General features: G+C 43.7%; 1 long non-coding RNA gene across 1 annotated transcript in view; it reads left to right on the top strand.

Moving 5' to 3' along the window:
• The window catches only part of LOC120094128 (uncharacterized), a 30160-nt gene extending 11193 nt beyond the window's left edge, over positions 1 to 18967 (top strand). The window contains exons 3-4 of the long non-coding RNA XR_015627208.1: positions 17919 to 18166; positions 18270 to 18967. This is a non-coding gene — a long non-coding RNA (uncharacterized LOC120094128). The remainder of the gene's footprint in view (positions 1 to 17918; positions 18167 to 18269) is intronic.
• The last annotated feature ends 6999 nt before the right edge of the window (positions 18968 to 25966 follow it).

Raw genomic sequence — 25966 nt, 5'->3', positions numbered from 1 at the left:
GTACAAGAGCTTTGAAGAACACTTCCCATTCAAGTCAAGGTGATCTACCCCTGACTGACAGATTCACAGTTATCTTGTATGCAGAATGCATTTAATCCAAATTCAAAGTCCCTATAGTCTTACAGTCCCAACGCAAATTAAAAATTCAAAGTTCAAAATCTCTTCTAAAGTCGAAGGCAAGCTCTTAATATGAATCCCCCTTGGCTTTTGTAGATCCTTCAATATATACTGTTATAAACATTCCAAGAGGAAGAACCGTGTCTACACAATCCATAAATCTAGCCAGGCAAACATCAAGTCGTAAAACTCCATGTCCAGCATTGAGGGGTCATGGCAGTATCATCTGGACTCCTGTAGGCTTGGATATCAGATTCCTCCAGATCTGCTGCCTGCAGCACTTTGAGCCCCACTCTTAGACTGGCTCCACTCCAGGCCTCCAGCTTCACTCCAAAGACAGCCCACACTCCCGGCATCTACAACATTCTGAGGTTTCCATTGCAACTCAGGCTTCATCTTTACGGCTTTACAATACAGTCTCAGGGCCTCCTTGAGAAAAATCTAACCCTGCTACACCTTGCCTGACCACTGTACCTTCCTGCAGTGCTGGTGGAAGCCCTGTGACCCTGTCCCTCTGAAGTTTTGTATGAATTCATAATGGACATGCACATCATGGACTTGGTCATCAGCAACACATGGGCATCCACTAAGTTCTGCTGCCATCCTGTGATGTAGCTACCCTTTTACCACAGCTATGTAGCAGGAAATAATAAAAAAGCAATACCATCTCACACTAGCGCCAGCACCGGCAGGCCACACGGCACCAGCGGGATGTTCTCATCTCGACAGACTCTCTGACCTGGAGCTCCAGAAACCTTTCTACCTGACTAGCTAGGTTCCCTTGGCGGGTTGCTGCCATGCTAGCCCCAGCAAAATCAAAACTCTAGAGTCTTGTAATTTATCAATAAGATTTATATCAATAAATTCTCACCCCGCAAAATGTCCACGCAATAAACCCAGAACCAAATGCTATTGATATAACTGCCCACCTAGATAAGGCAAATTGTCCTGTATTATCCGTTCCTTATAAGATATTTATGGCTACCTGTGGCTATTTTAAAGCCTCACGGATCTGAATTGTCCTTCTTTTCCTCCATTTTGGTTCTTCTCTCTTCTTCTTCTATATCTCCTACGTCTCAAAACTCTGTGCCCACCTTTCTTTTTCACTGCTCAATCACAGGCCTTGCCTTATTTATGCCTGCCCTCAACTGCATATGGACATCAGCCCACACAGCTACAGTAGCCTCTGTGTATCTGGTGAACCTGGGGAACACTTCTTTTGTGGGGGTTCTTTTTTAGTAGGGATCCTCTACAGGGGTATCCTCTAGTCAGACACTCTCCTCTTGAAGGAATCTGCGTTTTTATACTCTAGAGCCTTTGATCTGGGGTTGTTGTTCTAAAGATGCCTTTCCTTTTCTAGTGTGGAGTAGGAGGTTTTTCCTCACTTTCATTAATCTTTTTAAAAACAATAATCACTACTGTGGTGTCTGTCCCAGGCATTAGTTTGCTCATGCTCCTTCCCTTGCTAAACTCCATATTATTTTAAAAACATCTTACATAAAGCAGGCTAAGAACAGAGCATGAACCGTGCCACAGCCTGAATACTATCCTGTCTTGGAACACTTCCTTCACCCAGCATAGCTTTCCCTTTCTTTTGAATTCAGTCTCATTCAGATTTTTCAAGACACAGCAGATGGTAGCTGGAGGGTCTGGCAAAACGTTCCCTGAATGGCTTCTCATCCGATGCTCTCCCATAAAACATTCTGAGCCTGGCCATCATCATCTACATTTCTGTCTGCATGGTGGTCCTCACTGCAGCCAGAATAGCTCATGAAGCCCTGCTTACAGCACTACAAACATTTTAGCCCACAGCTTTAAACTCTTGCACATCCCCCAAATCAGTTCCAAAGGCTGGCGACCTGACCCACCTAGCTCAATTTCTCAGAGCCACGGCGGTGAGCCGATGTTTTGGTACAGACTTTCTACATCAGTTACTTTTCTGATCACTGATAAAATACATGAAAGGACTAATTTGAGGAGACAGCTGTTTTTTTGGGTTCACAGTCTGAGGGAGCATTGGCATGAGAATTGTGGCAGGAAGGACATGGCAGAGGGCATTCTCCATGGTGATGAAAACGTGCGGTGAGGGAGAAAGATTTATTTGGTCCCATAGATTGAGGGGACACAGTCCACTGTGACAGAAAGTCATGGCGGCATATGGCTTTGTGTTGATGGAAGCATGTAGCTGCTGCATGCTTGCATATCAGCAGACGAAATTACCAAGCACTTAAGCTGGAACTGGGGTCCATGCTATCCTATATGCCCATTAACAGAACTCCCTTCCTTTGAAAGAGTGTTGCGTTTGAAAGTGAAATGTGGGGGCTGGGGATTTAGCTCAGTGGTAGAGCGCTTACCTAGGAAGCGCAAGGCCCTGGGTTCGGTCCCCAGCTCCGAAAAAAAGAACCAAAAAAAAAAAAAAAAAAAAAAAGAAAGAAAGAAAGTGAAATGTGCCCCTCAGACTTGTGCATTTGAACATGGCTGTCCAGATGTTAGTGCTGATTCGGGGGCTCTGGATTCTCTAGGAGGTGGGAAGCCTGCTGCACCACACATTATTGCTGCCACAATGTTCTGCCTGAACACAGGCTTGACCACGATGACTCCCCCGGGCCATGCACTGAATCCTATGAAAGAGATGAGTCAATATAAATCTTTCCCGAGAACTGAAACTATCTGCAGGGAGCAAAGGGAAATTGGGAGGGACAAGGAGTTGAAGAAAGAAAGAGGAGATGAGGGGACATGTTGAATAACATACATTTATATGAGAATGTCTCTGTGTAACCCAATATCATGTACAATGAATATTTACAATGAAATCTTAAAAATGCATAAGCTGTAGAAGAAAAAAACACATTATTAGAATTCATAAAAATGAAAAAGAATCTTTCCTTCCCTTAAAAAAACAATTTAAAGGACTCTCAGGTATGTGTCATGACTGCAAAACCCTGAGGAGCACAGTCTGACAGTCTGATCAGGGGTGCTTCCAACCTGCATAGCCAGCACCGTATTTCACCGTAAGTAATAGAATGTTTTTTACAAACCTGGAAACAGAGAGAGCAGCTGATGTTACATTTCATTTACCACTAATCAGTGAATAAGACAGAGAGAGAGAGAGAGAGAGAGAGAGAGAGAGAGAGAGAGAGAGAGAGACTTACAGATTGAAAAGGTGGGAAGGTGCCCTCATTCAAGGCCAGTGTGGTAATGTACATGGGAACTGGTTTCTTTACATCAATCCCAAAGCTCACCTTGCGGGAAGTAAGTGAATTCAACTCAGCAAGGTCACAGGATACAATGTTGACATCCACAAAAAAAAAAAAATCAATTCTATTTCTATACGATACCAATATACAGTTTGACATAATTTTTGAAGCCACTTATAATAGGGTTGTACTGGCTAGGGTTTTGTCATCTTGACATAAGTCAGTGTCATCTGGGAAGAGGCAACTTCAATTAGGAAAATACCTCCACCACCAGGTTGGCCTGTAAGCAAGTCTGTGTAATATTGTCTTGAATGGCTGATGGGAGAGCTCAGCCTACCTTGGGCAGTGCCACTCCTTGGTCATATAAGAAAGCAGCATGAGCAAGTCATTAAGAGAAATCCAGTAAGCAGTGTTCCTCCATGGCCTCTCCTGCTGGAGTTCCTGTCCTGACTTCCTTCTACGATGGACTGGAACTGGGACACGTGTGATGGCTGTTCTTGGCTGTCAGCTTTACATCTAGAATGGACTAAAACCGAAGCGACTGGGCACACCTGTGTTGGGGATTGGTTCTAACGTCTTAATTCAGTTCCCTAAATTACATGGCACTGTCCACATCCACACACTGAGAGTCTCTGTCTCCAATTGGGTTTTGATTAAATCAATAGAAAGGCAAATGCCAATGGCTGGATAGGGGGAAAGAGAGGAGTTTTTGATTCAGGGAACCAGAATCACCATGGCGGGGAAGCAGAAAGATTAGAATTAAAGGCCCACCAACATGTAAGAATTTGGGAAAATGGCTCCAGGAGCCACTTTCCCTATTGGGTTTGGGGTAGCAAAGATAAAATATAGATTTAGCAAGTATTAATTTGAGAATACTGGAGAGGAGTGTGTGCTAGCCGCAGGGAGGTTTGGAAATGCCCAGCCGTTGAGCTAATCAAGGCACATCAAAATATAAAGGGTGTGTGTGTGTGTGTGTGTGTGTGTGTGTGTGTGTGTGTGTGTGTTTCAATCGTGAATACAGAGCTCTTGGGTGGGTGCAGAGCGCATATAACCTGCTGGGAGCTTGTAGCAGATTAACTATTCACCGCTATACACCTGGGAGGGACTTTTCCTTTATTAAATCATTTGAGGTGAGACGATCCACTTCTAATCTGCATTTTCTGAGGTGGGGAGGAGAAAGCATTTGCTCTCTGCCTGCCTGCTTGCTCTTGCTCTCACTGGCAAGTCCGTCCCTTCACTAGCAGCCTACTTCTTTGGGATTTGGCTAATACTGAAGACCAGCTGAGACATCCAGCTTTGGGGACTGAGCAACTACTGGATTCTTGGACCTTTCATTGATAGGTGACCATGGTTGGATCACTTGGATATATGCATGTGTGTGTGTGTGTGTGTGTGTGTGTGTGTGTGTGTGTTCATTCTATGTGTATTTTACACACTCATTCTATTCATTCTGTCCCTCCAACGAACCCTGACTAATACAGGCATGTAAGGGTTTATTGACCCTTTTCCTCTTCAAGTTGCTTTTGGTCATAGCCTTTTATCACAGCAACAGAGAGTAAACCAGGCAAGGGTGAAAAAAAATTCCAATGGAATGAAGTTAGTGAATGGTGCGTAGAGCCTCCACCTGGGAAATTCCAGAAGGCCTAAACACCAGAAATGTACCATGAGAGTCAGAAGGGACCGTTCCAGAGAGGCTCCGGGGACACATGGCTGCTGGTTACTTATTTTAAATTAAGAACTGGTATGCAAATTACTACACAATAATAATATGCCAGTGATAACAGCTGTTGCTTGTTAGTGTCGTGACTCCGATTCTGAAAGGGCAGTTCAGCTCTTTGCTCTCTGTTTCAAATGGCTTCTTGTTTTTCAGCTGACTGAAAACATTCAGTCTGGTCAGTTCCTATTGACCTCCTGGGTCTCCTCCCCCAGACCCACCTGACACTCCCCTCACACCAGACTTATTGCTGTATTGTAACCTTTGATGGTCCCTTCCTTCAGTGACTCTGCACCCACTCTTATCCCCATGCTCAGCTGAAACCCTACTGCCAGTGTCTTCTAGGGTATACTTAATAAATGTCCTTCAAGTATCCCCGTGTAGTTGCTGGGTAAATTTGAAGGGAGAAGTGCTTCATTGACACCGATCTTGGGGAAGAGGGTAAATGGACACATCTAACAGGTGAGGGTAGAATGGATGTCTAACTAGTACAGGCAAGTTTCCTCCACAGAGGACGGCCTCTTATTAACATTGTTGGGATGAGCTAAGGTCACAAAAGTATACATTTGAAGAATCTGAAGAAACAAGGTTATTAAGCATTTATTTATGCCCCGAATTATTTACTTACACAATGGCAAACATTCAATCTGTAAATGGTCCATGAAGCTTTGGATTTATTTATTTGTTGACTTAATTTTTTGTGGTACTAGGACTATCTATCTATCTATCATCTATCCATCCATCTATCTTTCTACCTACTTATCTCTATCTATCTGTCTGTCTGTCTGTCCATCCGTCTGCCTGCCTATCCATCTGTCTGTCTATCTATCTATCTATCTATCTATCCATCCATCCATCCATCCATCTATCTATCTATCTATCTATCTATCTATCTATCTATCTATCTATCTATCTACCTACCTATCTATCTCTCCTGTGGAGAATCCAAGAGGCCCATGCATTACAAGCATATACTCTACCACTGACCTACATTCCCAGAGTGAACCTGCCGTTTTAAATAGGTCCAACTGAGGTCACTGTGTTGCCATTTATCCAAGGCTGGTTCTCTGAGTGTCCAGATTGTGCAGTTGCTCAGAGACTTGATCATAGAAGGACAGGCTTGGTCACACGTTACTGTGTTAATGCGTTGAAATTATTAATAGTTTCGAAGGTTGGCATCTATATTTTCCTTTTCCCCTAAGGTGCACAGATCCTTAGAGAATACACAGTCCCCTTTCTTTGAACCTCTCCTGCCCTGAGTCAATTATGTTGGCTGGAAAAGTCTAGAAAGACCTGTGGGAATCTGGGAATTGTGACTTCTCAACTTCTCAGCTTCAGAATGTCTTTTGTGACTTACTATAATTCCTACTAGGAGAGTCTTGAAGTTTCTAAGACAGTTTTGTTTCTAAAGCATTTGTCATAGAAGAAAATCATGACTCAGTAAAGTACATTCTTACAGTTGCTACATCAGAAACCCATGTATTCTTTACCTTTTCTATTGTAGCAAATGAAATTCACACAGAGAATCAGGGAAATGCATGGAACCTAGGACATATGACCTGGGTGGAAGCAGGTAGGATGTAGATTTTTGCTGTCTCGAAGGCAGCCTTCTTTCTTTGTTCTTTCACTACAATATTCTCAACTTCCTCTCTGTTTCAACACTATGGTTGACTTTGAGGTAATATCTTTTATTTAGATAAATAAATAAATAAATAAATAAATAACCTGGGAGGAGGGGAAATAACAGTTCAGTGGTAGAACCCTTGCCTAGCATAAACAGGCTTTAAGTCCAGTTATGGTAATGGTGACTCTTCCTGAATAGCAGGCCAGCATTAGAGAAATGCACTGCTCCCCATATCTTGGAGGGCTGGAGCTAGGCACCATGTTGACAGGGTGCCTGTTGTGTGAGGTCTACCCCAGGAACTGAAAACAAGGAAAAAATACAAATCAGAGAGCCTCAGGATACCTAGCCACTGTGTCTGGGTGGGACACAGACCAGAGAGGCAGTCACAGAGAGGGGAGGGTTAGATACAAACTGCTAAGAGGTTTGAGCAACAGTGAATTATCCAAATTATCACTATTTAGGGTCTGGTATGTGGTGACACTGTCCTCTGTGCAGGAAAGCAAGCCCTTTTGTATCCGAGGATGTCTGAGTGTGAAAGCTCTGAGCCTGACCCTGGGGATGGCTCAGCTCTCTGAGCCGCTTTCCTTGAGGCAGCTGAGGCATAGGAATAGGTTGTGTCTCCATATAATAAAATCGGTATATGACAAACATACAGAAAACAATAGTTTCAATAGGAAGGAAATTGAAAAATTTCATTCAAAATATTCAGAGCTATAAGATTAATGAATAAGAGAGAAAGAAAGAAAGAAAGAAAGAAAGAAAGAAAGAAAGAAAGAAAGAAAGAAAGAAAGGGGATAAAAATAAGAAAGGAGGGAGCCAAACCACTGTCATCTTCAGACAACATGAGCCTAAAGACTTCACCAGAAAACTCATACGCCTGAAAATCACTTTCATAAGAGTAAGAAAATTATCATACAAAACTCACTAGTGTCCTCATGTACCATTAACATACATGCCGAGAAAGAAATCAGGAAAACCCTTCTATTCACAACGCCTAGAAGAAACTTAACCAAGTATATGAAAGACATCTACAGTATGAAATATACAGATCTCTCATCATGTTTATGGATTAAATATTTGAAAAATTGTCAGAGTAACAAAACAATCTAGTTTCCAAGAAATTCCCATCAAAATTCGAATGATTTTCTTCACAGATCTAAAAAAAAAAAAGGACAAAACCCCAATATCTTAAAATTCCAATAGAGATACAAAAGATACCAAATAAACAAAGCAACCCCAATGTTGGAGGTGTCTTAGGGTTTTAGTGCTGTCAACAGATACCATGACCAAGGTAACTCTTACAAGGATATTTAATCAGGGCTGGCTTACAGGTTCAGAAGTTCAGTCCATTATCCTCCAGGTAGGAGCAGGGCAGCATCCAGGCAGGCATGGTGCAGGAGGAGCTGAGAGTTCTACACCTTCATCTGAAGGCTGCTAGCAGAATACTGACTTCCAGGCATCTAGGATGAGGGTCTTAAAGTCCACACCCACAGTGACATACATATTCTGACAAGGCCATGCCTCCTAATAGTGCCACTCCCTGGGTCAAGCATATACAAACCATCACAGGAGGTATCCTAACACCCAAATTCGAATTATACTACAAACCCCTAGTAACAAGAACAGCATGGCATGAATGTAAAACATAGATCTATAGACCAATGCAAGAAAGTTGAGGTCCCAGGACCCAGAAGTAAGTCTGTGCTTCTAGGACCATCTGATACTGGATAAAAGTAGAAAATTGTATACCCAATAACAAACAACCTTAGCCAGGAGAATCAGGATGTCCGCATGTAGAAGAATGAAACAGGAACCTTGTTTCTCACCCTTTACAAAAATTAGTTCATACAGACCAAAGACTTGAAACTACTAGGGAAAAAAACAAGATAAACATTTCAAAGCAGAGGAATTTGTAAAGGAAAATTAGGAAAGGAATTTTTAAGGAAAAGTCCAACAGCTCAAGAGAATAATATCAAGGATTGGTTTTTAGGACACTAAAACCTTCTGCACCACAAAAGAAACAGCAGAGTGAAGAGGCAGCACACAGATTGTTAGAAAATCTTTATTTATCAGTTACTTGCTGAATAGGGGATTAATATTCAGAACATACACAAAGCTTTGAAGAAAACCTCAAGTAACAAAATAACAAATAACACAACCAATAAACGGGTGTTTCCTATGGTAGTCTGAATGGGATACCTCATAGACTCACATGCTTAAATGCTTGGTCCCCAGTTAGTGGAACTGTTTGGGAAGGATTAGAAGACCTGGTCTTCTTAGAGGGGGCGTGGCCTTGTTGGAGGAGGTGTGTCACTGGGAATGCACTTGAGGTTTCAAATGCCCATGGCAGGCCCAGTGTCTTTGACTTTCTGCCTGCAGATGAGGGTGCAAAGCCCTCAGCCCCTGCTCTAGTACCATGCCTGTGTGTTTCCTGCCATGATAATAATGGACTGGGCCTCTAAAACTGTAAGCCAGTCTCCACTTAAATTCTATTTTGATACAAGAGTTGTACTGGTCACGGAGTCTCCTGAAACAGTAACTAAGAAACTCCCTAAAAAATGAAGTACAAGTGGCCAATATATACCTGAAAAAATAGTCAACATTTTTAGCCACCAGGAAAATGCACATCAAAACTATACTGAAATTCCCTCTTAGCTTGGGCTGAGTATCTGTCACAAGGAAAATAAGAAAAACACATGGAGACAGTATAGGATATGGAGAGAGGAAATTGTTAGGCTCTAATGCTGGGACTTTAAAAGAGCCAAACTACACAAGAAGTTAGTAATGGAGATCCTTCACAATGCTAAAAATCAGGCAGAAGAGATGGCTCAGTGGATAGGAGACTTGTCACTCTTCCAGAGGACCCAAGTTCCGTCCCCAACACCCAGAACCACCTGTAACAATCCAGTGCCCTCTTCGGGCTTGTTCAGGTGACTGCACATACACATCACACACACACACACACACACACACACACACACACACACACAGATATATATATATATCTCCAATGTTTTATATATATATATATCTCCAATGATATATATATATATATAATTCAACAGTAGCCAACAATTAAGAAGTCTGCCTACCTATATTTATTACAGTTCTATTCATAAGAGCCAAGTTGTAAAGTCAGCCTAGGTGCCTACCAACACATAAGCAGACAAAAATGCATATTATGTATATACAATGTTTTATTCGGCCACAGAGAAGATTAAAATCACACCTTCTGTAGAGAAGTGGGAGTTAAGCAATGAGCCAGATTCACAGAGACAAATATCAAGTATTTTCCCTATATGAAGGCTGTGAAGACTCTAGATTTTTAAAAATGTACGCCTATGATGCTAACACTTGGGAGGCTGGGCATGGCTGTGATTAGGTTAGGTTGATGAGGTGGGACGTGTCCACTGTAGGCAGCACCATTCCCTGTGCTTGGGTCCTAGAATGAAAGAAGAGGAAAAGTGGAGTCTGATCGTAAACTCAAGGTTAGCCTGAGCTGTACAGAGAGGCTCCATCTAAATGAATAAGTAAACAAACACATAAGTGACGTAAGAGTAAAGGTAGGACTATTTAGGACAGGAGAAGGAGGCAGTGGGGGTTGCGAAGTGAGAAAATGTTGTTGCATGCGATTAGCACTACTCATATCGCCCAGTGGCTGCGATGCAAGTTCTTCACTAACCGTCCCAACGTTCTGGATCCCCTAATGAATGACACACACACAGCCGTATATGTAATAGGCTTTAATCAGCTCAATGGCTGAGCCACTTTCAAACTTCCATGTTGCTAATGCTTCCTCTTAATACTCCTGAGTTATTACTTACTAAAATCTATATTATGTCTTTGCTGCCCTAGACCCAGAGCAGGGGGGGAGGGAGTGCTCTTAAGTGATTGGTACTCTGTCTTCTGCAGTTTTCAAGCCTACATCTTACTCTTTCCCTGGCATGGTGACTCTTCTTCTCTTGGTTTCCCTTTCCTGCAAATCCTGAAGTCCTGTCTCTGTCTTCCTGCCTAGCCATTGGCTGCCAGCAACTTTCCTTACCAGCAAGAACCAACTAGGGACAGGGACCCTCAGCATCTTACATACAGGTTCTCATGCAATTTTGGGAACCCAAAGAACATAATGCAGGTCTTAGACCAAATCCACAACAAGGAAAGGTAATGGAGAAAAATCTGATCAAATTAAGTTGCACAGACCTATGAAAATATTGTAATGAAAATTCTGCTATTCTGTACAGCAAATATGTGCTATAACAAAAAGATAACCTGTAAGGTTTTTTTTACAGTCTTACTTCATTTTTGGTACATCAGGAAACATTTCCTTTAATAAAGAGTAAAACTCTGCCTCGTAGCAGCACACTTGAAGCAAGAGAATGAACGTCGTTCCTGACCATAAGCAACAGCTGCGTTTCTCTGTCTGGCTTTCAGAAAACTGCAAATAACGTTATAGCCGCCACCCTTTAACCTGGGCTGGTCTAATTTGGTTTTGCTTTAGATTTTTCATAGTTCTGCTTAGTATCGCTTTCCCCATCGCCGTGATAATATATCTGACAGGAAGCAAGGCAGGAAGGCTATGCTTTGGCTTACAGTTCCAGGGTACGGTCCACCATGGTGAAGAAGGCATTGAGGCAGCTGGCCACATGGTACCCACAGACAGAGAGCAGTGAATGGTGCTCTTCCGGTCTCCTCTTCCTCTTTATTCAACTCAGGACTCCAGCCTATGGCCTGATGCCACCCACAGTGGGCAGATCTTCCTGCCTCACTAATCTAATCTGGGTAAACCCTCACAGCCAGAGAGTGCTTTTGAACCCCATAAAGTCGAGCACCAGTTGTCTCCATATTCTGCACTGATTCATTTTCTAAGCACTTTATAGGTTCATCTGCGTCTCCGGTAAACTTTGGAGTGAGGAAAAAAAAATGCACCTGGTGGTTGTTGTGCTGCTGCTGCTATTGTTGGTAGTAGTAATAGTAGTAGTAGTAGTAGTAGTAGTAGTAGTAGTAGTAATAGTAGTAGTGATAGTAGTAGTAGGAGTAGTAGGAGTAGGAGTAGTAGTAATTGTCATTGTTGTGGTGGTTTGAGATAAACTTTCATGCAGTCCAAGCCAGCCTCACATTAGCTATAGAGGATCACACACACACACACACACACACACACACACACACACACACACACACACACACACGGGATGATTTCGAACTCTAATACTCTTGCCTCCACCTCCCAGGAACTGAATTGCAGGTGCATACTACTGTGTCCACCTAACTCATTTTAAAAGGAAAGAATGAGTTCAAAACCAAACATACCACTTTGCTGCTATTCTTCTCTCTCCTCCCCACTTGCAGCTAGGACTATGGGTTTTATATGGGTGCCTGGCTTGTTATGTGGGCGCTGGGATCCAAAACTCTAGTCCTTACAATGGTATAACATGCACTCTTTACCACTGAGTCAACTCTCTAGCTCTATACCATGTTTTTTTAAAAAGATGTTTTAATTAAAAGAATTCAGCAATAAATGTCCAAAATCAGAAAAAAAAAAAAAAAACCTGGACAAAATAATGGTGGTGGGGGCACAGGATAAGTACAGAAACCAAAGCTTCAGGTCACGATTAAAAAAAAAAAAAAGCCATCTGGGCCCTGCTTAAGTAAGAGAGTGTTTTCACCAGAAGGCAAAGAACCCCATTCCCTCTCAGTTGTGTTGGAAAAGTACAGGAAAAGGCTCTGATTGGCCAATTGGATCATTGCCTGTCCCTGGGTAAGAAAAAGAAAGTGCCCTTGGAGTACACAGCCTGAGGCGAGAAGGAAGCATTTACCTCCCAGAAGGAAAGAATGCTGTACAAACAAAAATAAAAATGCCCTCCTGAGGGGGCAGGTCAAACTTTGGAGAAAAGTGAAGAGGATTATTGTTTGAAAGGGAAAGAAAGGTGGAGATCACTACATGATAACAGAGCTGACTGGACAGCAGTAATTCCAGGAGAAGAGTGTAATCGCCTAACGGGATAGGTCCCTGTGGTCCCCTTTATCCAAAGGCGTATTACCCAAGACCTCCAACAGACACCCGACACTGTAGATGGTACCGAACCTTACACATATCGTCCCCCCACCAGCCTACGGTAAAGCTCGATCCATAGACTAAGCACAAGCAACAGCAGTAAGTAATAAACAGCAAGGTGACACGGGGGCATCTTATTGACAAAGTTATGATGCCCACCCTGGGAGGGTAAAACAGCACAGTGCAAGATGTCAGCATGCCACACGGAACAGCGTGCAATTTCAAAACCTATGGATTTTTTATTTCTGGAATTTTCCATTTAGTATCTCAGACAGGAGCAGATAACAAGAAACCAAAGCAGGGGAATGTGGCGCTGAGGATAAGCGGAGGTTGTTGCTTTGTTGGGAATTTTAAAAAAGATTTATTGTCTCTTGTTCATCGTTTTCTGTAGTATCAGCTGGCTTCAAACTCCTAATTAGCTCCCTGTGTGCTGGAGTGTGGCTGGACACATGGTTGCTTTTTTTTCCTGACGTTTTGACTTTTTGCTTCTCTCTCTTAGGTGTGTGTGCACACAGTGTATGTGCACACATGTGTGTGCATACAGGGTGTGTGCATGTGCCCGTGTGCATACCTGTACATGGACTCACAGAGAACAGACAGCATGTCCTACTGAATCACCTTCTCTGACATGCCCTGGGGCCAGGATCTTTCACTGAACCTTGAGCTAGGCTGGCAGCCATCCCAGCAACTCCTCTGCCCCTAGCCCCCATGGCATTGTGGGTACAGACACCTGTGCAGCTACATTTCTGTGGGTCTGGTGATCGGATCTTTACCTCAGTGCAGATCCACACACTAAGCAGTCTTCTCAGCATGTGTTTTCCTTTCTTCTAAGGAAGACAATTGAGCAATAAGGACACGTTAAAATGTTGAGTATGTTTTTAAATTGATACCTATTAAGATGGAAAAATTATAACTATTTAAATCTTGTCTGCTTATTTGTTTGTTTATGGAGAGGGCCCTGCTTGGTAACCCTTACTGGTCTGGAACTTACCACGAAGACCAAGCTAATCTAGGATTCACTACGTTCCTGCTTCCTCAGCCTCCTGAGTCCTGGGGTTACAGCCACAGGCCACCAAGTTCCTTAATCCAATCTATAATAAATGTGAAAGTCAGAATTCCTGATAGATGGACATGTGCCCAGGAACATATGTTTCGAAAATTAAAGTAGAAAGTGCTTTTGACCATTGCGATGGTGTTAACTGTCCACTCGATAGAATCTAGAATCACGCTGCCAATCTCTGTGGTATAGTCTTGATTGCCTTTGCTGAGGTGGGGAGGCTCACTGACTGTGGGCGGCAGCATTGCCTGGCTGGGATCCTGGACTGAGCTGCATTGTCTATTCATTGTTCTTCCGATTTCTGATTGTGGATCTGATGCGATCAGCTGGCACAAGCTCTGACAGCCTGGATTATTCCCACAGTGGTGACCGTATCTTTAAACCGTGAACCAGAGTGAGTCCTTCCTCTCTTAGGTTGCCTTGGTCAATGGTTTATCATGAGAATAGGGAAATAAACGAAGGGTACCAGTCGTCTGAGAGTGGAGATGAGCTGGCTGAGGCTGTTGAGGTTTCGAGCCTGGCTGAAAGGTCCTGTGCATCTCTGGTCTTGGCATCCAGACCACAGAGTAGATATTGCAGGCAGGCATGCATGTAAGATGCCTGTCTCCACTGTCAGCTTGAGCCCTGGGAAAACCCAAAGGAAGATATCCATTTGTCCAATTAGAGACATTGCAAGCCACCCCAGTGCCCACAGACCACAGGCAAGGAAGTATTAGCAGCATCTGGGACCCAATATGGTGGCTAAATTGTCCGCAGGAAGGCCTCAGGGAGAGTTGGATTTCCTTGTGGTCAGAATCTGTGAAGTTAACAGCCCAAATGTAACCACACCAGCTTGGAACCGAATGCAGAGAAGTGACTGAGATGAAGCTAGCCTCTGTTGGATGCAGGCCAATCTACCTTGTAGGAAAATGTGCCTGCAAGGCTCTGAAGCTTGCTAGGATAGATTTCGCCTCCCCTGTGTGTCAGAAAGGTCTGATCTCAGTTCACCAAACAAGCACAAAGTCGCAGCACAAACACCCTCCCCAAACCAAGCCCTCAAGCAACTGCCTCCCCGGGGGCCTTGTGAGACAAGAAAGATCAATGAATCTGCCCAACAGGTAAGTATATCTTGGGGCCCTCTCAGGCTAGTTTGTTGTGTTTTCTCAGAAGGCTTAACTTGTTTGCACAAAATGGAGAGCTACTGTTCAACATTGAACTTTTGCTATTTTGCCTTCCAAAAAAATGAACCTCGGTGGGCATTTTAAGAATTAGTCAGCAACTATTTATCAGGCCTCTAACAACCTGCGAGGTGTTATACCAAACCATTGTGAGTTCCAGGATGTTGTAATTAAAATGTATGGGAGAGATTCTCCATCTGATAACCAAGATGCCTAAGTATACTCTTTCAGTGAGCTTTGTCTTCTCACAGCAAGTGCGCCAGGAGATCATGCTCTTTGCCCAGTGGTGATATGTGAGTGGAAAGTCATTTTATAAAATATTTTCTTTGGGCTTCACCTCTAGGGTCTGTGGGCCATTCTTTTGATATTGCAAAGATGTGGGGAAAAAATGGGTACTGAAAGCTTGAGGACTGTCTTCTCTGTCTTTCCTTTTCTTAAGAAAAGGAAATGAAGTGAGATGGAGAAATGGCTTTAGTGGTTAAGAGTGCATTCTGCTTTTGCAGAGAATCTGAGCTCTGTTCCTAGAACCCATATCTGGTGGCTCAGAACTCCAGTTCCAAGGGAGCTGAGGCCGTCCTCTGGCCTCTGGGGGTACTACATTCAAGTGAACATCCCTGTATGTCCATGGTTGTTGGTGGTTAAAATAAAAATAAATCCTTTGGGGGTTGGGGATTTAGCTCAGTGGTAGAGCGCTTACCTAGGAAGCGCAAGGCCCTGGGTTCGCGTGGTCCCCAGCTCCGAAAAAAAGAACCAAAAAAAAAAGAAAAGTTATGTGTGACCGTCTGGAGCAACTATTACAACTTTAGCTATAATGGCCTTGACTTGGAATGTCCCCAGCACACATCAATTGACAAAGGGATACCAGTCTGGGCTACACCCACCTGTAGACGATTACCTGGCCATGTGAAGGAATGAAGTAGTGACGGTCATTTTCCCGTGGAGGAGTGTTCGAACCGTGTGCTGAGTGAAAGACACCACAGAAGGAGGATCATCTAACCTAAGATTTCATTTTCAAGAAAGATCTCTGGGAGGCAGAGATGGAGCGAATGAGCAGTGTTCCTCATGCTGAGGTTGAGGACAAGGCATGGAAATGTCCTATACTTGGCTCGGGGTGGTACAAAACGCCATGCCTTACTCAGAATCACCGACTTGTGTATTTAAAGTGGGAATTTTATTGGTAGTTAACGATGCTTCAGTTATACTTTCAAAAGAAAGAAAGATGGGTGTGGATAAAATGCTTGCTGAACAACTATGAGGACCTGGAATCAAATTCCCATAACCAGGTCAGAGCCAGTAGAGGACACATCTGTAATCCCAGGACTTGGCAGAGAGCTGGGAAGCAGAGGCAGGAAAACCCCTGGAGGTTTGCAGGTCCAGTAGCCTGGCTTAGTCAGTGGAAAAAGCCAGGAGCCCTGTCCTAAACAGGGTGGAAGGCCAGGACCAGTGTTTCCCACTCTCCTCTGACATGGCCGTGTGTGGTGTGGCTTGTATGTGGCTTGCATTAACATATATGTGCACATGAATGCACACACGGGGAGATTTAAAAATACATAAAATACATAAGAATGTGTGCTGTTAAGTAACCAAATTTAACTTGGGGTGAGTTGTGAACCTCAGTTGTAAAGAAAATACAGTAAACAGAGGGTTTTGTTGTTGTTGTTTTGTTTTGTTTTGTTTTAATTCCTATCGATAAAACAGAGACATAGTGGCAGCACCTGGGAATGGGCATATATTTCTGTAGTGACAGACTGTCCTTTACAGAGTCTGATGGTCACTTCTCTGAGAATGCTGACCCCATCCCAGACCGCTCCCCATACTTACATCCCACTGAGAAGGCAGGATGTAGAAAGAGGTATTAATCTTCATCAATGCTCAAAATAAATTAATACCTAACAAGTTAAAGTGCTTTTTCTTTTCTCAAAGTTTAAGCTGATAACAAAAAGAAAATGGAGTTTCCCTTCTTCATAGTGGGTTTGAAAATCCCCTACAGGTAAGTGTGGTCCTGATGCTCATCAGGACACTTCTCTTTGCAACAGCTAGAGACAGTTCCAGAAAACTACACCCAATCAAAATGTAGAGATCCCAATCCCAATGGAAAATCTACAATATAGCTCCTGCATGGAAGATTAGGGGTCACTGCGGAAGAGAGGTAGAAAGATCATAAGAACCAGAGGATGGAGAATTTGCTGGAACAGTGTCAGAGGCTACTCCGGGAGCTGGACAAAAACAACAATCGTAGACATGCTGATAGGGGTGGGGAAGAGGGTCATGGGGTCTCATTGCAGGAGCTGCAGGCAACTGGAGAATGCTAGGCATGAGAAAGACAGTCTTCGCCAGCCAGCCAGGAGCACACCAATTGGTTATTCCATACCAAACAGTCAGCCCTGAAGATATACATGTATGCATGCAAGTATCATTATGTAGACTGAACAGGTTGTACTTACGTGTTTAGGACTATGTTTAAACGGATGCATATACATATGTGTGTGTCTAAAAGCAACTAATGAAAAAAGACTGAATTAGAAAGAGAGCAAGGAGAGGTGCATGGGAGGGTTTGCAGGGGTGAGGATGGGGACTGATGTCATTCCAAAATCTCAAAGAGTGAAAGAAAAGTTGAAAACCTTATATGCACAACTTTTGTTTTGACTTCGAGTTTTTAGCGAGTCCTGTGTGTGACTGGCGAGAGTTGGGCTGAGTAGCATCCACAACCCACAGATTATTAAAAGGCAGTTAAGAGATGGAGAGAAAGCCTTTCATGTGGGAGCATGCTGCTGTCTCTCACCTCCCTCCCTCAAATCCGTTTGATCCCAAGTTGAGGACAAATAACACAGTCGGATGCTGGGTTTTCAGGTTTGCAGATATATAGTGCCAGCTTCCACACCTGTCCGAATGGATGCCTGTGTGTTAGATTTCTCCTGTACAGGGTTGAAAGCCTGCTCTCTTTGCTTCCGGTTTCTATTTCCCTCTACAGCTGATGTTGATAGCCTGTGGTTTTTCTTTTAGCGGCTGTACCAATGACACTCTCTCACGCCCCTCCTTTTCTGGCCTGGCAAGGACACCTCTAGAATGAAGAACAATTTTCCCTTTGCACTCTGAAAGGAAAATTAACACAGCAAGACCTTTAACACTGAGCGCCAACAGCTGTGAGAGATGGCTCAGCAGTTAAAAGCACTGGCTGTTCATTCAGAAGACCTGAGTTCAATTCCCAGCATCCAAAGGTGGCTCACAACTGCTTGGATCTCCAGTTTCAGGTAACCTGACACTTCCTTGGAAACACCTATACAATTGATATATACATCATAGACATCATACAGACACATACACATACACATACATATATACATTTTATTCCAGGGGCAAAGGCAAGATTGGGGACCTGTAGCTATTGCTTTGAACAAACTGAATTGGAGATGAACAGGCTGAGAGAATCCACAAGCTTCTCGGTTGCTCAGTCCATGAGGTGATCTGCTGGAATCCTGAAGAAGCGATTTTAATACTGGGGAAGGAATGCCTCGGTAACAGGATGCCTCGTTAAGAGCATACCTGAATTTGCCAGCAAGATTGAAAGCAAGCAGGCAAAAGGCTTCAGCGTAGCAGGGAACTAGGTTTGCTAATACTCTGAGAATGCTAGTTGACCTAGAAAAGACAAGCCTGAATCGTTAAAATCCATTCCCATGGGCCGTACAGAAGGATGGAGAGATTGGTCAGTGGTGGCTGCTCTGAGGGATGGACTGGAAGACCAGAACCAGATTGCCTCTCCGGGTCACAGATTGTTGTCTGAAGACTAGGAGTGGGCTCAATGATCTATGTTGGAAGAGCATACCCTCACTGAATACAGAATAGCCAGGTTGAAGCCTAATGTGGAACTCAAATCCTGCCTGTTAGTCCCTATTTGAGGACTTGGAAAAGACAATGGGGAGAAGTCACCAATTGTTGTCTTGTTATGAGGACCTGGCCATTGCAGCAGGTTGGTTCCAGAGAGGAAGACAGATACTCAGTCTGAAACGTTAGCTGGGGAAAATGGGAATCAATTAAAACTATGCACGTGTTTCACATATTGTATTTGGGTGCTCTTTAGCCATTTTGGCTTTTGGATATAAATATCCAGAGGATACCTATTGCAAACACTTGAACTCCATTGATGGTGACTAGCCTAGATTTTATAAGGGTATTTAAACAATATTAGACTGGTTTCTAGAGTTTATCCAGGTCAGTGAGCTTGTCTAAAGCATTAGGGGAAACACCACCTCTTTTTCTTTCTTTCTTTTTTTTTTTTTTTTCAGAGCTGGGGACCGAACCCAGGGCCTTCCACTGAGCTAAATCCCCAACCCCGAAACACCACCTCTTACTTCAATAAAATAAATTATGCTAGCCAACAGGGCCTCCCAGATTTGTCATATAAGTTAGCAGTTTAAAAAAATATAACTTATAACAAGTAAGCCAGACAATCAGATCCCGATGTCTGACACCTCCTTTCTAATTGTCGCTAAAGCCTGACTCAGGCTGATGATGCATGGCTCAGGAAGGAAGGAATATTCAATCTCAGGCACTAACCATGATAACTAGATCAGAACTGGATACAGCAGAACTGGATCTCTGATGTGGCACAATGGCCTGAAGCTATTCCAGGTTTTCATACCGGTTCAGCAGAGGTCAGGAGAATCAAAATAGTGCTGAAGGCAAAGGGAGAGGCCTTCTGCAGGGGAGTGATGGTATCACAGAGGAAGGAACCTTATGTAGAGCCTCCCACATCCAGTGTCTAAGTCCCAAAGGCTTAGGAAATCAGAGACCAATAGTGTGTGAACAGAGGAAGGCTATTTCAGATCTGAGGGAAAGAAAAAATGGTCAATGAACAACGGGAGAGGAGAGAATGTTTACTTCAGAGCAGGGAGAAAGGACAAGAGAGCATTCTGGAACTTGCAAGTGGATTCCCTTATTTTTAAAGGTCAAAGACTCCACTGGTTGTTATTTATTTGTTATACATTGGTGGATCTTTGTTTCTACCTATGCCTATCAAGAGGGACAGTACTATGGATATGGGTGTACACATTCTCCAAGGTCTTGCCTTCTATACTTTTGAAACATATATCTTGAAATATGCATCTAGATTATATTGTTATTAATGGGACTCTTCGAATTGAGAGTCCTCAGAAAGGCAGAGACAATCCAGTAGTTCCTAGCCTTACAGTCAGATCCAAATTCCTTCCCATAAGAAACGTGGTCCTCGAACCTCTCAAACATCACCTCCCACTGTACTTCCCAACATTATAACAGTTAATGTTGATCGTAAGTTTGACAGAATCTGGAATCATCTAGCAGGCAAGCCACACTGTGAGTGGTTATTTAGATTGTTAGCCTCTGGGGGTGCCTGTGAGAGATTATCTTCCTTGGGTAATTGAGGTGGGGAGACCTGCCCCCCGGAAGGAGGGCAACCCCGCTTGCTGGGCGTGGCTCCTGAACTTCAGGGAAGCAGAAGTCATTAGGGACTCTAGACATCATGCAACCACCTTCCTCAAGTTTCTGCGGTCTGTCACCGCCTTGAAATGTGAACCTCTTCTCCCCTAAGTTTATTTTGTCAGGCTTTTATTTTGTTATTCACAGCAGCAGAAAAAAAAAAAATAACAATCCCCGAATGATTGACACCAGCCTGTCTACAGCTCATGGGACACTGCTGAGGGGAACTGACCCTTTTTCCTTTGGCTGGAATAGCATTGCAAATCCATGACTTGCTTTTTGTCTCGACCTCCTGCCACTTGATATCCCATCAAAGACAGCCTGTCTTAACTCCATGTAAGCTATAATAAGCCACTTTCTTCTCATATACACATATTTAAATTTTTACCCTGATATGCCTTTTTTTTTCTTTTTAAAGAAGGGTCTTACTATGTATGTAACACTTCTGGGCTTGGAACTAAGCAATGTAGACTGAGCTGGTCTTGAACTCACCAAGGCCTGCCTCTCTGCTTCTGGAGTCCAGGTATGGTGAGCCTTTGCATGCGTGTGCATATATACACATCAGGTAGAAATAAGTTTCACAAATTCTTGCAATTTGTGAAATTTGTGCAATTTCAGAATAGATAAGATTGTCTAGAACATATGTCTAACACATATCTGTTGAAGGAATGAATAATTCAACTTAAATGGCATTTTTCCTTTTTTCTTTTGCTTTGTTCAAGCTAAAAATTTTCAGTAGATAAGAGAAACCGGCCACTGAAACAGAGATCTGTTGTGCAAAAGGTTGTAACCTGACTTAGCGTTTCTATTGCTGTGTAGAGACACCAGGACCACGGCAAAACTTTTATAAAGGGAAACATTTAATTGAGGCTGGCTTACAGTTTCAGAGGTTCAGTCTACTACTATCACGTTGGGGAACATGGTAGCATGTAGCAGACATGGCACTGGAGAAGGAGCCAAGAGTTCTACATTTGATTCAGCAAGAAGAAAGGGGGAAAAATGCCACATTAGGCCTGGCTGGAACATCTGAGATCTCAAAGCCCTTTCTTAGTAACACACTTCCTCCAACAAGGCCACACCCACTCCAACCAAGGCCACACCCACTTCAAAAGACATCTACTCCAAGGCCACGCCCACTTCAACAAGGCCACACCCACTCCAATGAGGCCCCACCTCCTAATAGTGCCATTCCCTCTGATCTTATGGGGGCCATTTTCTTTCAAACCATCTTATAACCCAATCCCAGTTTTTCTCCCAGGCACACAGCAGCAGCATCCAGTCACTTATATATACTCACTCACTCCTCTTTTCTAATCTACCCCCTCTCCGTACTAGAAAGTTCCACCATACCGACCTCTAAGACATATATTGCTGTCCTTGCCTAGGCCTGCCACTGGCAGCCACTATTCTCTTTGACCCTTAACTGGTCTCCTCTCTTCTGTTCTTGCTCCATTCTTACCCAGTTTGCATACACCGGCCAGAGAGGGATTGAACAAGCTGGCCAACGGTAAACTGTTATCCTGCCTAAGAGTCCTTCAATGGCTACACGTGGTCCGTGTATTAAGCTCCAGAGCTCTGTTCAACATTTTCCCAACTCCTAACCCATTCCTAGTGACACACTTCCTCCAACAAGGCCACACCCACTCCAAGAGACCACACCCACTCTAACAAGGCCACACCCACTCCAACAACTTTCAACTCCTCCTTTGTCAGTCTTTTTGCCCCTGTGTTCTAGCCTTACTAGTGTGTATGTAACATTTCAGGACTTTGAGTTCATTCTGGCCTGAAACTTTCCTACCTGCTTGCCCCTTTCCCCTCTCTATAGACCACTCTTTGGATTCCGGCCCAAATGCCACCTTACTGTAAAGGCATCTGTGCTGGTGTGAATGAGAATGGCCCTCATAGGTTCATAAATTTGGATGCTTGGTGGTTCCCAACTAGTGGAACAAATTGAGAAGGATTAGGAGGTGTGGCCTTGGTCATGAAGAGCTTTTCCACCCACGCCCCAGTTCCTGAAATAACAACTCTGAGATGTATTATTTATGAATAAATGCCTAGGCCACAAGCTTGAGCCTGTTCCCTCAACTAGCTCATGACTTACTTAACCTGTTTATTCTATTCTATGAGTGCCACACGACTGGTTACCTCTTCTCGGTTTCATGCATCTATCTCCTCAGAGTCTGGGGCAAGTCTGTTCCCCTGCCTTACTCTCTCCCACAATTCCTCTCTCCCTACTAAAATTCCCACCTTCTATTTTCTGCTTTAGCTCATTGGGCATCAGCTTTTTTATTGACAGACGATGCCTCCATACTGTACATGAGAGATTCTCTTTATAGTCTTGCTTAAGGAGGTGTGTCCTTGTTGGAGGGATTGTGTCACTAGCCGTGTGCTATGGAGGTTCCAAAGCCCACACCAGACTTAGTGTTTCCCTCTCCCTCTCCTTCTCCCTTTCCCTTTTTTCCCCCTTCCTCTCCCTCTCCCTTTGTCTGAAACTTATGGTTCAGATGTAAGCTCTCAACTACTGCTCCAGTCCTGCCAGTCTTCCATCAGGCTCCCCACCATTGATGACCATGGAATAACCCTGAAAACTCTAAGCCCCTAATTAAGCGCTTTCTTTTATAGTTACCTTGCTCATATGTTTCTTCACAGCAAGAGAACAGTAGCTAAGATAGCATCAGTTAGGGTCTAAAAATGAAACATCTCTGTTAAACTTTGTGGTGGTGTGACCCAGGGTGCGGCACTATTTGGAGGTGTCGTCTTGGAGTAGGTGTGGCCTTGTTGGAGGAAGAGTGTCACCATGAGCATGGGTTTTAAGATCCTCATCTTAGCTGACTGGAAAGCCAGTCTTTTCCTAGTGGCCTTCAAAGATGTGGACCTCTCAGCTCCACCTGTACCATGCCTGTCTGAACACTGCCATGTTCTTGCCTTGACAATAATGGATTAAACCTCTGAACTCTGTAAGCCAGCTCCAGTTAAATGTTGTCCTTTATAAGAGTTGCCTTGGTCATGCTGTCTCTTCACATGAATGGAAACCCTAAGACTAACTTTACATATGAAATGTTTCCTGCAAGCTCACAGGTCCCCAGCCGGTGACACTCCTTGTAGGAGATCTAGGAATTTCTGGAAGAAATAAATCACTGTGGGAGTGCGTTTGAAGGTTATGGCTCCAGTCTCCTCCTCCTTTTCTCTCCATCTGCGTGAAGCGAAGAAGCTCTTCTGTCCCACCTCCTTGTTCCTGTGATGTTCTGCGTAAGTGCACAGGGCCAACCAGCCATGGACTGGATCCTCTGGAAGCATGAGATAAACGATCCCTGCCCACTTTAAGTTGTTTACACTGGGCATTTGTCATTGTGACAGGAAAGCTAAGAGAGGCACTGCCTAGCCTCCAGGGTGGTTTAGCTTACTCTGCATTCCCCTCCCTCCTTCCCTCCTTCCCTCCCTCCCTCCCTTCCTCCCTCCCTCCCTCCCTCCCTCCCTTCCTTCCTTCCTTTATTCCATTCCTCTCTCTCTTTTTCTCTTTCCTTTCTGTTTTTCCTTCTTTCCGTCTTTTTCTTTCCTTTACTTCCTTTTTAATCTTTATCAAAATTTAGTTAATATTCCATCATTGGGCATTTTTCTTTTTACTGATGTGGCCATGTTAAACGATGTCTCAGACAGCGTCTACTACGTGTCTCTCACTCTGGTATGGTTATTTCCCTATGACAGCACTAGAGAGAGAATTGCAAGTCGAGACTTTCATGACTTTAAGGGGTTGCCCTTAAGTCACGTCTGTTTTGTCTGGTTTCCATCCACACTATCGTGTGTCCGGGCTTTGACTTTCTTCAGCACAGGTAAAAGAAGCCAGGGGTCCCCACTGAACCCCACTCACAGACTGTGTTCCACCTAGAATTCAGAGGTTCTCTTGGCACCCCAGGAGCAGTGTGTAGCATCCACCTGTTAATGCATATTTTCATAAGGAATCCAGGTGGGATCAGTCCCTTGGCTATTAGCTGAGGCTCTGTTCTGGTTCAAGGTCTATTTGATTTTTAAACTTCTAGAAAATTGGATTTTCCCCAGGTTCGTGTTTTATCCTCCTTAAGTGTCCTTGCTCTCGGTAATCTCAGACTACTCCTCCTCCTCCTTCCCCTCAGGTATCATCCCTCTTTCCATTTCTAATACAGCTTCACATTCAGGAGAGAATAATGCCATCCACATTACCCCACTCTGCACAAGCCAGCCTATGTCCCAAAACGCCAGCCAGCCTCTGATGCATCTTACTAGATAATGTGCCGCGCGGTGTCTCCACTCTGCGCAGACTCAGACCAGAGAGACATAAGACCAGACTCAAACTGGGGATGCGAAGAATCTTGTTTGTAGGAGGCAAAGTAGCTTTTGTCTAATAAAATGAGGCAGGAGCGGTACTGCTGCAAGGTGTGGATGCAGCCTTGTGGTGAGCGGTGTCTGCAACGCAGCAGGAAGCAGCCTGCTACCAGCTCCACAGGCTGGGTCCGTGCAACCACATCCCTGGGCACTATGTCCACCTTCTCCGAGCTATGCTTGCTACCCGACCACCTCACTGGGAACTACCACTAATCCGGAACCTTCTGCCTCAGGCCTAGTTCCACATTGCAAGGGCTATTCTGAGTGTACTAGGATATCACCTAGATACCACCATTCATTGTCTGTCCCCAGGTCATTCTCTATCCTACAGCCCTGTTTGTTTCTCCGGAAACTTCACAGAAAAATTACCATATTTAATTGCTTGCCTGCCTGCTGTCTGTTCCCACAAAGAACCTGTAGACCCCTAAGGGTCTTTATATCTCATTGTTACTGTAGCCTCGTGTCATAGATACTGCTCATATTTATATATTGGGGATTTAGCTCAGTGGTAGAGCGCTTGCCTAGCAAGCACAAGGCCCTCGGTTCGGTCCCCAGCTCCAAAAAAAAAGAAAGAAAGAAAGAAAGAAAGAAAGAAAGAAAGAAAGAAAGAAAGAAAGAAAGAAAGAAAGAAAGAAAAAGAATGAAGATGAAGACAGACTGATTGATGGACAATGAGTGAAAAATTATTTGTGCATATGCAACTGACTCTATGTTTATCTTGGTATGGGTTGAGTATTTCTTAATCAAAACACTTAGGGCCATTGTGTTTGAGATTTTAGATTGTTTTCATGTACATAATGAGGTTATTTGGGACACAAATCTAAACGGCAGGTAATTTTACATAATATTTTTAGTACTTTTTTTTTTTTGCATGAAACTGATTTTCATGGTGTGTAATTTTCCACCCACATAGTCATTGTGGCCCTTGAAACTTTCAGATTTTGGAGCATTTTAGATTTCAGATTCTTGCACTAGGGTCACTCAACCCGTGCGTGTTGCCAGCTGTTGAAGCTGATCAGGTGACAGCAAAGGCTGCGTAAAACTATCACTATCTAAAGCTGTGTGCCCCACATGGAGCTCACTCATTGGCAGCTTGTCTATTCTTCCCAGGAGAGCAGGGGCTTTGAATGTGTATCTGCAGTCGTTCCGTTTCTGTCCTTGGTCAGGCTAGAAAATCAAGTCAAATCACAGGACGAGCAAACATCACCAGACACAGTTAATTTTATAAGGAAGTTATT

This window comes from Rattus norvegicus, chromosome 8 (assembly GCF_021556685.1).
Source record: "Rattus norvegicus strain SHRSP/BbbUtx chromosome 8, alternate assembly SHRSP_T2T, whole genome shotgun sequence".
Taxonomy (NCBI): domain Eukaryota; kingdom Metazoa; phylum Chordata; class Mammalia; order Rodentia; family Muridae; genus Rattus; species Rattus norvegicus.
The sequence above is the reverse complement of the archived record's forward strand: the minus strand, read 5'-3'. Positions and strand labels throughout refer to the sequence as shown.